This window comes from Oreochromis aureus, linkage group 11 (genome assembly GCF_013358895.1).
Source record: "Oreochromis aureus strain Israel breed Guangdong linkage group 11, ZZ_aureus, whole genome shotgun sequence".
Taxonomy (NCBI): Eukaryota; Metazoa; Chordata; class Actinopteri; order Cichliformes; family Cichlidae; genus Oreochromis; species Oreochromis aureus.
The window spans coordinates 36,552,806-36,559,426 of NC_052952.1; the positions used below are offsets into that span (position 1 = coordinate 36,552,806).

Here is a 6,621-nt window from a genome sequence, read left to right on the forward strand (position 1 = left end):
TTAATTTCACAGTACTCGATACAGTTATAGATCCAGAAGGCAGATTTTTAATCCTTAAACTATCCATACTTGATAAAAAGCTATGTATTGTAAGTGTATATGGTCCAAATGTTGATGATCCTTCATTCTTTCACAGTTTTTTCAGTGCACTCTCTGAACACTTAGATGGCACACTTGTTCTTGGAGGCGACCTCAACCTGGGACTAAATGAAGAAATGGATAGGCTCAATACAGCAGGAACTCAGTGCAATTGGCAGTCCACAAATATAATCAAACAGTATATGAGCGACTTTGGTCTTTGCGATGCATGGCGCTCCCTTCACCCCAACAGTAAGGAATATACTTTTTTCTCACATGTTCATCACTCCTACTCTCGTCTGGATTATTTTTTGGTCAGCAGCTCACTGCTGAGTGACATTTCAGACACTGAGATTCATCCTATAGCTGTCAGCGATCATGCTCCTGTATCTTTAACACTAATGCACAAGAATAATACTACGCCAAGTAAAAACTGGAGATTTAATACATCACTGCTTAAAGATGAAGACTTTATTAAATATTTAAAAAAAGAGTGGACTTCATATTTAGACTATAATGACACTCCCGGAACATCAGCTTCTGTTTTATGGGAAGCAGGGAAAGCTGTGATGAGAGGTAAAATAATTTCTTTCTCATCACATAAAAAGAAAAAAGTACAAAGACTACGCTTACAAAATTATGAACATGGTAATAAATCCGGTCAATTTCTAGCTAACCAGCTAAAAATAAATAAAGAAAAAACAACTATATGTGCTGTTCAAGATTCATCTGGGAACACAATATATGAACCAAAACAAATAAACACCATTTTCAGGGATTTCTATAAAACGTTGTATTCACCACAAATAAACCCATCTAAAAAGGAAATTGATCCGTTTTTAGACAACATAACTCTCCCAAAATTATTAGACTCTCAAGCAATGGCACTGGATTCGCCACTGACATCAGGTGAACTCCAGGAAGCCCTGATAAGTATGCCCAATAATAAGGCTCCAGGTCCAGACGGCTTTCCTGCAGAATTCTACAAAGAATTCTGGACGATTCTAGCACCAGTTTTTACAGAACGTTGTTGGAAATCAAAGAAAAGGGCAGACTTCCATCAAATATGAATTCTGCAAACATTAATCTCCTGCTAAAACCAGGCAAAGACCCTGTATATCCCTCAAGCTATCGTCCAATATCCCTTATAAATGTAGACCTTAAAATAATCTGCAAAGCTCTCTCGAAGAGATTAGAGAAAATAACCCCCCTCTTAAAAACACTACAAAAGACCAAGGATAAAGGAGGATTAGAACTACCTAACTTTCAGCACTACTTCTTAGCCAACAGGCTTCAGTTTATCTCAGGATGGCAAAAACATACCCTCTTAGATGAACCTTGGCTAGATGTAGAACAAGCACTTTGCAATAATCGAGAGATTTCAGATCTACCATTTATCAGCTCAAACATCCAACGACATGAATGCTTCAAAAGCATCAACATCAGCTCTTCTCTGACAGCATGGTGGGAGTTTCTGAAGCTGACTGAGTCTTCATTAATCCCATGCAAATGTGCACCTATCTGGAACAACCCTGACATATTACAAAACAATAATATGATAAACTTTTCAGATTGGAGTGGTAAAGGAATCAAATATTTAGAACATATACTAGAAGGAACAGAATTTATTTCATTTGACAGACTAGTTACACAATATGGGATCAACAAGAAAAGATTTTTAGAATATCAACAAATTAAATCCATAATAAAAAAGAAATTTAAACCGGGTCAAGTTGAACTACAAACACCACCAAGTGTGGTTCAATTTCTTACTCTTAAAACCCCCAAATTACTATCCATAATATACAGAATGCTTTCTAAAACAGATGAATCAATATCACTTCCTATTGCAAAATGGGAAGCGGATTTATCAGTTAACTTTGACCAAAACTTTTGGTCTCAGATTTGCTTAAAAACCTTTCATCTAATTAGAAACCCCAGTCTTCAATTAATTCAATACAAAATACTACATAGAGTGCACTATACAGGTCATCGGATGTTCAAGATGGGCTTTACATCTACCAACAACTGCTCACACTGCCAAACCAATTCACCGGACAATTATATCCACGCTCTTTGGTTCTGTCCACCAGTTCAGAAGTTTTGGCGCGAGATATGTGAGGACTTATCAAAGTGTCTGAAATGTAACATTCCAACTTCCCCTTTAGTGTGTTTGTTGGGCAGCTTAGATAATGTCACTACAGAAAAGAATATAGCCCATATGGTTTTCACTGCACTATGCATAGCCAAGAAAACAGTCCTCATGAACTGGAAAAATAAAAATAATCTTAATTCTAACCAATATAGAAATTATCTATTAGATCACATTAGTCTTGATACAGCCTCTGCCACCACATCAGATCAATTGCTCTGGGCTCCTTTGATCAGCTCCATCACCTAGTGGGGGTGGGGGGTCATAGTTTGGTCCCATCTTCACTGTTGTGATTGGTGTGGGGGTAGGGACAGGCTTAGGGCATCGGGGGGTTCCCCAGGAGCATCTTCCTTGGGGGGCTCAACCAGGGGTAGCGGTCATGGCCAATTAGGGGCTCTGTTGGCTCTTAGGTGACGGTTTCCTCGTGGCTGCGTGCAGCGGGGCTAGGGGAGGGTCTGTGCTGACGGACGTGGGTTACTGACCTGGTAGCCTGGCTGCCCCTGGGTGGGTCCGGGACGGGCGTGAGGTTCTGGGGGCGCTCTGTCTCTGGGCTGGGACCCTAGCCGGGCCTCGGGGGCTTGGGTCCTGGTTGGTGTGTTACCGGGGTTGTGGGCGGGTGGGTGTATGGGGGCCCAGCCCTGGCGCAGGGTGCCGCTGGTGCATCGAGCCACCTGGGGGGATCTTCAACTGGTGGGGGAGGTTGTTACACCTTACAGGTGCTCTCCTCTCTTCAGGAACTCTCTCTGCAGGAGGGGGAGATACAGGAGAGGTGGAGGAAGATCTCAGCCTGGGCGTCTGTTGTCTTGTGTAGTCTGGAAGATGAGTGGATGATGGGGTGGGTGCAGTTTTCTCTGTGGTGGGGTCAGGTGGACTGGCCCGGGCTCTGTGGGGCTGGGCTGCGCTGCTGCACTGGGCCCCGGTCCGGATGGGCCTGGGCCCCCTTTCCCTGGCGGGTTGCAGAGTATGGGGGTGCCTACTGGGGTTAGCGGGAGAGCTGGCCCCAGGGAGGGGTCACTTGCCCCTCCCTTCTTTCCCTCCCCATCTCCAGCTGCCTCCCTCTTCCCGCTCCACCACAATCACCCACACATGCAGGGCCTTGGGGTAGGGGTGTGTCACCAGGGTGCAGAGGAGGTATCCCCCCCCCTCCCCCCCTCTGTCCCCTTCTGGCTGCCTGTGCCTCAATTTTATCTCACAACTTAGACATTCACATTACTCACACTCTCATTACACATACATATAGGATCTTAGGGGTGGGCACGCTACACGGCATCCAGAAGACCATCAGGGTGTACACCTCACCCCTGGCGTCGTTGCCCACCTCTCAATTTTAAATACATGTAGACATTGAGGGCTATCAGGTGGGCTATGCGCTTACCTGCTGCTCTCTGGCAGGTAGCTCCTGGGTTTTAAATGCACCTTAGAACACACATACATCAACACTACATATGAGCGGGTGGAGGGAGGTTTGGAGTCTTCTCACACCCCCGTTCTCTGCGGCCTGCTGGAGCGGGGGGGCTAGGAGGAGGAGTTGGCCGTCCGACTGGGGTCTGGAATGTGGGGCCTCCCTGCTGCTGCGGAGTCGGGGCGGTCTGCTTCTCCCCACCGCAGGGAAATGGGTAACACCACCTGGGTCTGGGCGCAGTTTCCCCCTCCAGGGGCAAGGGTACCTAGACCCGGGGCTTAGAGTACGCTTGGGGAGTGTGATTGTGTGTACAGTGTCTCTCTATGTCTGTCTCCACGTTGGGTGAGTGTTGAGAGCATGAGGGTGGGAATAGATGTTTGTATCTGTGTGTGCCCGTTTGTCTGTGTCTATATGTCAGGTTGGGTATCAGACGGCACCTCTCTGGGGACATCTCAGGCCCTCCAAGGTTTGGAGGCCTATCCCCCCCCCCACCTCCCCTGCCGGTGGCAGACGCCCTCAGACATCGGTGTGTTGGTGGTTCTTTGTGTCCGGGGGTGGGCGCCCAGGTACACACCGGCTCACTCCTTGGCGGCTGCTTATCGGGGCCTGCAGCCTGGGGCTCGCCGGGCCACCGGAGGTGGGTGCCTCGGCCTCGGCCTGGGGCTCGGTCACTCAGGCACAGCTGGCTGCCGGCGGAGCTCACGGACACGTCACTGCAATCCCCCCTGGCTTCTGCTCCGCGGCTGCTGAGTGACCCCTCATCTGGGACTCTCCTCAGCTCTTTCTGGGATAGTGGTGCGGCTGCCCCTCTGTTGGTCTTCCTTGGTCTCCTGTGTTCTCGGGGCCTCTGGATGTCTGGAGTTTCGATCTCCTTCATAACTACTTCATGCCCTGGAGGACGGGGCTGTGGCCCCCCACACCCTCTAACAGATCATTACATGAAGGAACCTTTTAAAAAAATAAACAAGCGCGTCCATGCTCACAGGTGTACACACGGGTGATCTCACACACAAACTACACCCTTTTTGGCTCTTACCTCAAAGCACACTGTGCGCTGTCGATCTTACGTGCTGCACAATAATGTTTAACATTTAGTATTTACTGTCATATTCCCATAGATCATTGTGATGTTTATTCTATTACTCTCGTTTTCTTCTGCTTGTTTTCTTTTTTCTTTCTCAACAGGTGATCCAGGTGATCGATATATGTATTTTTTTGTCTGCTTATTCTGTTGGTTTTTGTTTTTGCCCTTTTCCCGTCCCTCTTCTCAGCTGTTTTTCTTTCCTCTTTCTTTCTCCCTTTCTTTCCCCAGTCAAGTCTGTCCCGTATTCAGCAAGTGAAAATAAAATAAACAATAAAAGGTGAATCAAATAGACCATTACGGCAAGGCTGGGATGGTCAGTTTGGTAAAGTAAATCCGTTGGGCATCTTTCTTTGCCTTTAGACAATAATTCTGATGGCAAAAGAGCCAAACGGGACAGGCAAAAAAACAAAAAAAAAAAAGGAACAAGTTAACAGAGCAACCCAGGAACCATGGCCTAAATAAAGAACAAAATACAAAAATACACGAAAACTAAGAATGCTGGGCCAACATGGCCCAGGATCATGACAATCATGTGGGATCAGATAAACATGCAGTGTGAGGAAAGCTGTGTTGGTCTGATATATCAACACGTTACAGTTGATTTTCACAGGAACGCCGAGTTTCATCAGGACCGCTCTCAGAGAGAAAATCGGTTCAGTTAACTTGACATGTGTTGGTGTGACCTCAGACACTTTTTCCACAACATCTCCACAGTCATCTATGTGAACGACTGCAAACATGTCCAATATGTCAGGGACGTCATCTGCACAAGAAAATTGGAATCATAAATGTAATTTATTATTCAATAATAATGCCATCGTGTCCTCTTACCGATGCAGATCCAGTGTGGCAGGTGAACTTTATTTAACTTCCCAGCAGTGACTGTGACGTCCATCAGAGGACCTGCAGGCATGTATTGTCTGCTCTCCATCCTTTCCATGTGTTCATTTTTTACATATTTATTTGTTTTTGACTTGTATTTGGTTCCTGAGGTGATACCTGATAATCTCTGCACCAGATTCTGCTCATCTTCATTAAAGCCTTTCTGGTCACCTCCACACACTCTTGGCTGTACTTCTCCATCATCACATTCACTACATCCTGAGTGTTTGCTGCTTTCAGTTTGCTACTTGAGATGAGGATTGAAACTTTCTGCTATTCAATCAGTGACTTGAATTCATCCAAGTGAGCAGCTTCTCAGTCGTCATAGTTACCACCTGGAAAATGAAAAATCATTTTGTACCTGCAGAACTGAAGCAGCCTGTCACTTCTTATGCAGGAGGTGCAGAGCCAGCGATGGTGACACACAGCAGATACTGACACGTACCAACGGGAAGTTCATGCAACTACATGGATGTTTGCTTCTTCATGTTGAAATTAGCGTCACATGTTTAAATATAGTCAATAAATGATTTTGAGCAACGTTTGAATGAAAGATGTCCAACATCACACATCACAGGTTACATTTTCATATCTTCAGTTATTTCCACCTGCATTTTGTTCCTGTGAAGTTACAGCTGAATAATTCATTTTGTCTTTTAAAGGTAAACTATAAAACATGCTAAGGTTACAGGTTTCCATAATTTCTTTCACGATTAATAAAGTATTTCTGATTCTGATTTATTATCTATTAAGGACAAAACAGCGTTGGGAGGGGGTGTGTGTTTACACTGTCTCAAAGCAAGAAGGTCCCGGGTTCGACTCCACCCCCAGACCTTTCTGTGTGGAGTTTGTATGTTCTCTCTGTGTTTGTTGGGTTCTCTCTGAGTACTTCAGCTTCCTCCCAAAGTCCAAAGACATGCAGTTAGTGTGGTTTAGTTAACTGCTGATTAACCTGCCCATAGGTGTGAATGGTTGTCTGTCTCTCTGTAATAGACTGCCGTCCAGGGTGTACCCCGCCTCTCG

The 6,621-nt window shown here is 45.7% G+C and overlaps 1 protein-coding gene across 10 annotated transcripts in view; it reads right to left on the minus strand.

Moving 5' to 3' along the window:
- Nucleotides 1-6,621, minus strand: part of LOC116330579 — a 285,981-nt gene that overhangs the window by 202,180 nt on the left and 77,180 nt on the right. The window lies entirely within an intron of this gene.